Here is a 6,000-nt window from a genome sequence, read left to right as displayed (position 1 = left end):
AAGTCAAGAAAAAATAACACAAGGGCAAAAACAAGGGGAGAAACAAGAAGGTAAAGAATCTCAAAAACGAAGACGAGGCAGGGGAACTGAAAACGGCCAAAAATGAAAAAGAGAAAAAGGGAAAAAAAAAAAACAAAAACAAGACGATGGCGCTAGGGGAAAAAAACACAGAAGATATTTAGCTCGAAAGAGACGACGAGAAAGACAACAGGGGCTTAGGAAAACAACAATAACCAAGCGGGGAACAGAGGCAAAAGGGACGGCTTAAATACACAGAACGGGAACAAGACACAGGTGAAAGCAAATGAAACCAATTACAACAAAGAAAACTAAGGCTGGGCGACATCTAGTGGGGGAAAAAAACATGACACAACAAAAAAAAACACTGAAAAAGGACCAAAACTCTGACATTTAGCTGCAGATCCTTTAAATCCTGTAAGTTGGGAAGTAGGGCCTCCATGGATTGGGCTTGTTTGTCCAGCACATCCCACAGATGCTCTCTGTTAATTTTCTAATTGCTAATTTTCATTAACTCACAGCACTGAAGAGGGATATATACTTTTTAAAAAAATTTATTTGATGTTATTCTTTTGTGTGAGAATTTTTTTTATTCTGTAGTGAGAGAACAGATGTCTTTATTCAGCTTTGTTTTGCCAATTAAGAATCAAAGAGAACTTGTGGCTGGTAGCAGTGCCAATGTACTTTACAAAGCAACAAACAGGTATTCTTGCCTTGATCAAGCATAGGATTCTCACTGACCTTTAACATTTTAGCATGAAATGAATGCCCAGCATAGATGACAGTTATTTGATTACAAGCATTTACAACCAATGCAGTATTCATTAACATTTAAAGAAAAAATATTATAAAATGAAAATTGTTTTCTTTTGTTCAAGACGGAAAGCAATTGGACAAACAAAGTATTTGATATTCAGTGTTAAATGGACTTTTGTTTTAAAAAAGTACATTTTTTTTATCAAAAAAATCCCTCCAAGTAAAATAAATAGGTTAATGATGAAAAAATAATTTCTTACACCTTTGTCAAAATTATTTAATTTAATTATTTAATTTAATAAATCATCCATATACAATTATATACAAGTATATTATTTTAGAAAACAATAAAGACATTATTTAGCAGAAGGAGCAACACAGACCTTCAGAAATAACAGTATAAGCATTGCCAAAACAGATGGGATTTTCTATTCTTCAGCACAGCCATAAAAAGAGTAAATAGTATCCATGATAGAATACCTCTTCTTTCGATGCAACTTGACTGAGTAAAATTGATGAATTAACTTACAGGATATGTCATTGAACCTTGGATCTTATAAATAATTTATATAAGAGAGCACAAGGCATATTGTAGGAGACAACCTCATCCATTAATATATTAATATACTAATCTTTTTCAGATATTTCTAACACAGAGTTTGGATGTGAAAGAGAAACAAACTCACCCAACCACTATGAATGAATGAAGTCCCAAATGTGACTCTTGTTGAAGCTATAGGAAAGCTAACCTTGAAAATTGAGAAAATGTCACCAGTTGAGAAAATACTCAGTCATGGTGGCTAATATCACCAGACTAGTAGAGACGAATGCCACTGAGGTTAAAGAGTGCAAAGTCAAGATACAAGCAAGAGAAAGAGAAATGCCCAGTCTTGTCAATGAAAATGAGGCGGTGAAAGAAAAAGTAACAGAGTTGGCGTGGTGCAAGAGATGCTGGAACCTCAAAATACATGGCTTGAAAGAAAAAGACGACAAACACACTCGAAACATTGTCATGAATATACTGTCCAAAATAATGCTGCAGTGGGATACATCGATGGAAACTGTGGTTGATACTGTTCACCGCATAGGGAGAAAAGAGGAGGAGAGACACTGTCAGGTCATCATCCAGTTCATCATGAGATACCACCGGGTTACCATCTGGAAGTTGTCCAAAAACTCCAAGATCTGCAAGACATTTGCAAAGCTGACGGAGAGACTTGTGCAGCTGCAAGGCCGAAGATGGCGCAAGCCAGGGAGGCAGGAAAGAATGTGTACTACAGAGGATATTTGGGCTACATCAGTGGTAACAGGGTTATTCTGGACAGGCTAAAGGCAACAGGTAATTTATTTCACACTCTCAGACTTTTGAGAAGTCCTCTCAGAGGTTCTGTACACTCATTTTTTAGAGGTTCTCTTCTGTAACTATAGCAATGTTCAAATGTTAATATTCTGTGTTGTTAAAAAGAAATGTTGTTATACTTTAAAGGGATCTCAGTCTGAAGGTCAGGAAAGAGGAAAATAGATTAAATTTCAGTTTGTGCTAACTTTACTTTAGTTCATTTAACTGCTTAACTCTTTTCGCACAAAGATTTGCACTTTGGGTTTCAGCTCTCCTGGAATTTCTGTTTTTTACACATCTGGCAGGTGGAGCAGTGTGAAGCTGGGCTATGGAAGTTTATGTTCAATTTAGATACATTCTTTAATATTATGAAAAGAATGTTTGCTTTATAGTAAATTTTACAGTATTCAATAGTGTCAGATAGTGGCTCTGTAACCGTGTTTAATTCCAAAAAACTAATACCCTTAAATTTTTACTTTTAGTTTATATTCCCTTTTTATATCTCTTCCTCTGACCCTACGTTCTCTTATGTTTCACTTAACACTAGGGGTTTCTTAAAAGAAAATCTGTCTTCCTTTTTTGTAAAAATGAAAAAGCACAATGTTTTCTTCTCCAAGAAACTCATTCTAATGACATGGATGAAAAATTCTGGTCTAAGCAGTGGGGAGACAAAATCCTTTTTTGTCATGGTACAAATAGGTCAGCAGGCATTGACATACTTTTAAACAATTTACCTGGGAAAATTTTAACCAGTAACAATGATGCGGATGATCACTGGATAATTTGTGTCTTTGAAGTAAATGATAATTTTCTGATCCTACAGAATATACAGTCAGGTCTGGAAGTATTTGAACAATAACAGAGGTTTTGTGATTTTGCCTTTACACACCACTACAATGGATTTGAAATGAAACAATCACAATGTCCAAAGAATCTTATTCTAGAACACGTACTTGGATGAAAATCCTTTGCAGTCAATGAGTGCCTGAAGTCTGGAGCCCATGTTCTCAGAACTCAAATTCTGAGTTTCCTCCCTGGAGATGCTTTGCCAGGCCTTCACTGCAGCTACCTTCAGTTGCTGCTTGTTTGTGGGTCTTTCTGCCTTCAGTCTTGTCTTCAGTAAGTGAAAAGCATGCTCTATTGGGTTGAGATCAGGTGACTGACTTGGCCATTGAGGAATATTCCATTTCTTTACCTTCAAAAAGTCTTGAGTTGCTTTCGCAGTATGTTTAGGGTCATTATCCACATGCACTGTGAAGTGGCGTCCTATCAGTTTTGTAGCATTCGGCTGAATGTGAGCAGAGAGTATAGCCCTATACACCTCAGAATTAATCTTGCTGCTTCTGTCAGCAGTCACATCATCAATAAACACCAGTGAGCCCGTTCCATTGGCAGCCATACATGCCCATGCCATAACACTGCCTCCACCATGTTTGACACATGATGTGGTATACTTTGGATCAGGAGCTGTTCCTTTCTTTCGCCATACTTTTTTCCTCCCATCTGGTACAGGCTAATCTTGGTTTCATCAGTCCAAAGAATCTTATTCCAGAACATGGGAGGCTTTTTAGATGTTTTCTGGCAAAGTCTAATCTGGCTTTCCTGCTCTTGAATGTTACCAGTGGTTTGCACCTTGTTGTAAACCCTCTGTATTTACATTCATGAAGGCGTCTCTTGATTGTAGATTTTGACAATGATACGCCTACCTTCTCCAGAGTATTATTGACTTCTGTTGATGTTGTGAAGGGGTTTTTCTTCACCAAGGAAAGGATTCTGCGATTATCCACTTTAGTTGTCTTCCGTGGTTTTCCAGGCCTTTCGATGTTGTTGAGCTCACCAGTGCTTTCTCTCTTTTTAAGAATGTACCCAACTGTTGATTTGGCCACACCTAAGGTTTTTGCTATCTCTCTTACAGATTTATGTTGTTTTTTTAGCCTCCTTCACTTGCATTGAGATCTCCTTGGACTTCATATTGGTAGCTCTAGTCGAACATCTGCCAAATGCTTGAACTTAATACCTGATATCAACTCCAGACCTTTTATCTGCTTCATTTGTCTTGAAGTAAGGAGGGAATGGACCACACCTGGTCAATTAACTTGTCAGTCAATTGTCAAAATACCTTTGAGCCCCTGAAAATGGAAGTACTTTGCTTAAATTGGCTGTAATTCATAAATGGTAAATGCCATATTTTTGTGGAACCTCTTAAAATAAAGCCGAAAGTCTACACTTCGATTATATCTTGACTGTTTTATTTCAAATCCATTGTGATGGTGTATAAAGGCAAAATCACAAAAACTCTGTCATTGTCCAAATACTTCCGGACCTGACTGTACATTAATAAAGCAAAGGAGCATATATAAGATCAAGGGAGAAGTGGATAGTGGAGGGTGAAAGGAGTTCAGCATGTTTCTGTAGATTGGAAAAAGAGACAAGAGCGGAATGCTGTAAAGGTACTGCTAATTAATAATATGGACCCTGATAAGATTTCTAAGGAAATCTTCTATTGCTACAGTAAGCTGTACTCCTCCTCTTATTCTTACATAGATACTGATGCTTTCTTTGAGCACATTAAAGAGTTTTAAAAATGTATGTGATGCAGACATCAGTATGGATGAAGTGGAAAAAGCCATGAAATGCTTATCCTTGGACAAATCTCTGGGTTCAGATGGTTTAACAAATAATTTCTATAGGCATTTCTAGGAATATTTTAAAGACTTTATTTTCCATATGTTAAAAGAAATATCTGAAATCCACACTCTTCCTACTACTATGAAGCAAGGGATTATCTCTCTCATCCCTAAACCTGGAAAAGATCCAAAATTAATAGACAATCTTAGACCTATTACCCTGCTTAATAATGACTATAAAATTTTAACTCATATTTATGCCAACAGATTAAAAACCAGTATTACACAAATTATCTCAAATACACATTCAGTTTTTTTGAAAGGTCGGTCAATTCGTAACAATATATAACTTGTGCTTAACTTACTGGCTTACCATTATTTAATTGAAGATGAAGGTCTTATTTGATTTTTAGATTTTCTTAAAAGCCTTTGATGCGATTGAACACAAATTTATGAAACTAGTTTCATACTTTAGAATTTTTTGGATTAGGAGAAAACTTTATAAATTTAGTTAAACTACTTTATAAGGACACTCATACCACAGGGCATCTGTCTTAAAATTAAAACTTAAAAAAATGTAAATTACTACCCATTCATAACTCCTCTCTGTTGACAGTTCATAATATCCCTGTTAAATCAACCATTAAATACCTAGGCATACACATTACAAAGGATAATAACACACTAATTAATCTCAACATTTGGAATAATCTAGATAAATGTAACTCTTATTTGATTTGATTTGTGGTCTCAAAGAGACATCTCTATTTTTCTTACAAAAATAGAGTGCATTTCAAGATTTATCTACCCAGCTTACTCAATGTCACATCCCAAAAATGCAATAAAAGCTATAAACCAGGCTAACTTTAATTATATTTGGAAAAGAAAAACACACTACATTAGGAAAGGAGTTAAGATTAAAGAGCACGAGGAAATAGGGCTGAAAGCCATTGATATTGAGTGTACTAATGGTACTATTAAAACGAATGGGAAAAGATCTTTATTGAAAAATGAAAACAGCTTTTGGTTCCATATTCCAAGCAAAATTTTTATGAAACTATGAGGCATCAACCTCCTTCTCAGATGTGATTATGACCTAAAAAAAACCCACCCTGTTAAGCTATCTGTGTTTCCTTCTGGAAAATATCCATCCGGATTCAATTTGGTCTAGATCATAACAACTGCTCATTTTGTGATGAACAGATTGAAACAACAGCACATTCATGGAAAATTCTTTGTACATAAGAATAGATTCCTGAA

This window comes from Pangasianodon hypophthalmus, chromosome 7 (genome assembly GCF_027358585.1).
Source record: "Pangasianodon hypophthalmus isolate fPanHyp1 chromosome 7, fPanHyp1.pri, whole genome shotgun sequence".
Classification (NCBI taxonomy): Eukaryota; Metazoa; Chordata; class Actinopteri; order Siluriformes; family Pangasiidae; genus Pangasianodon; species Pangasianodon hypophthalmus.
This window is presented reverse-complemented; position numbering follows the sequence as displayed.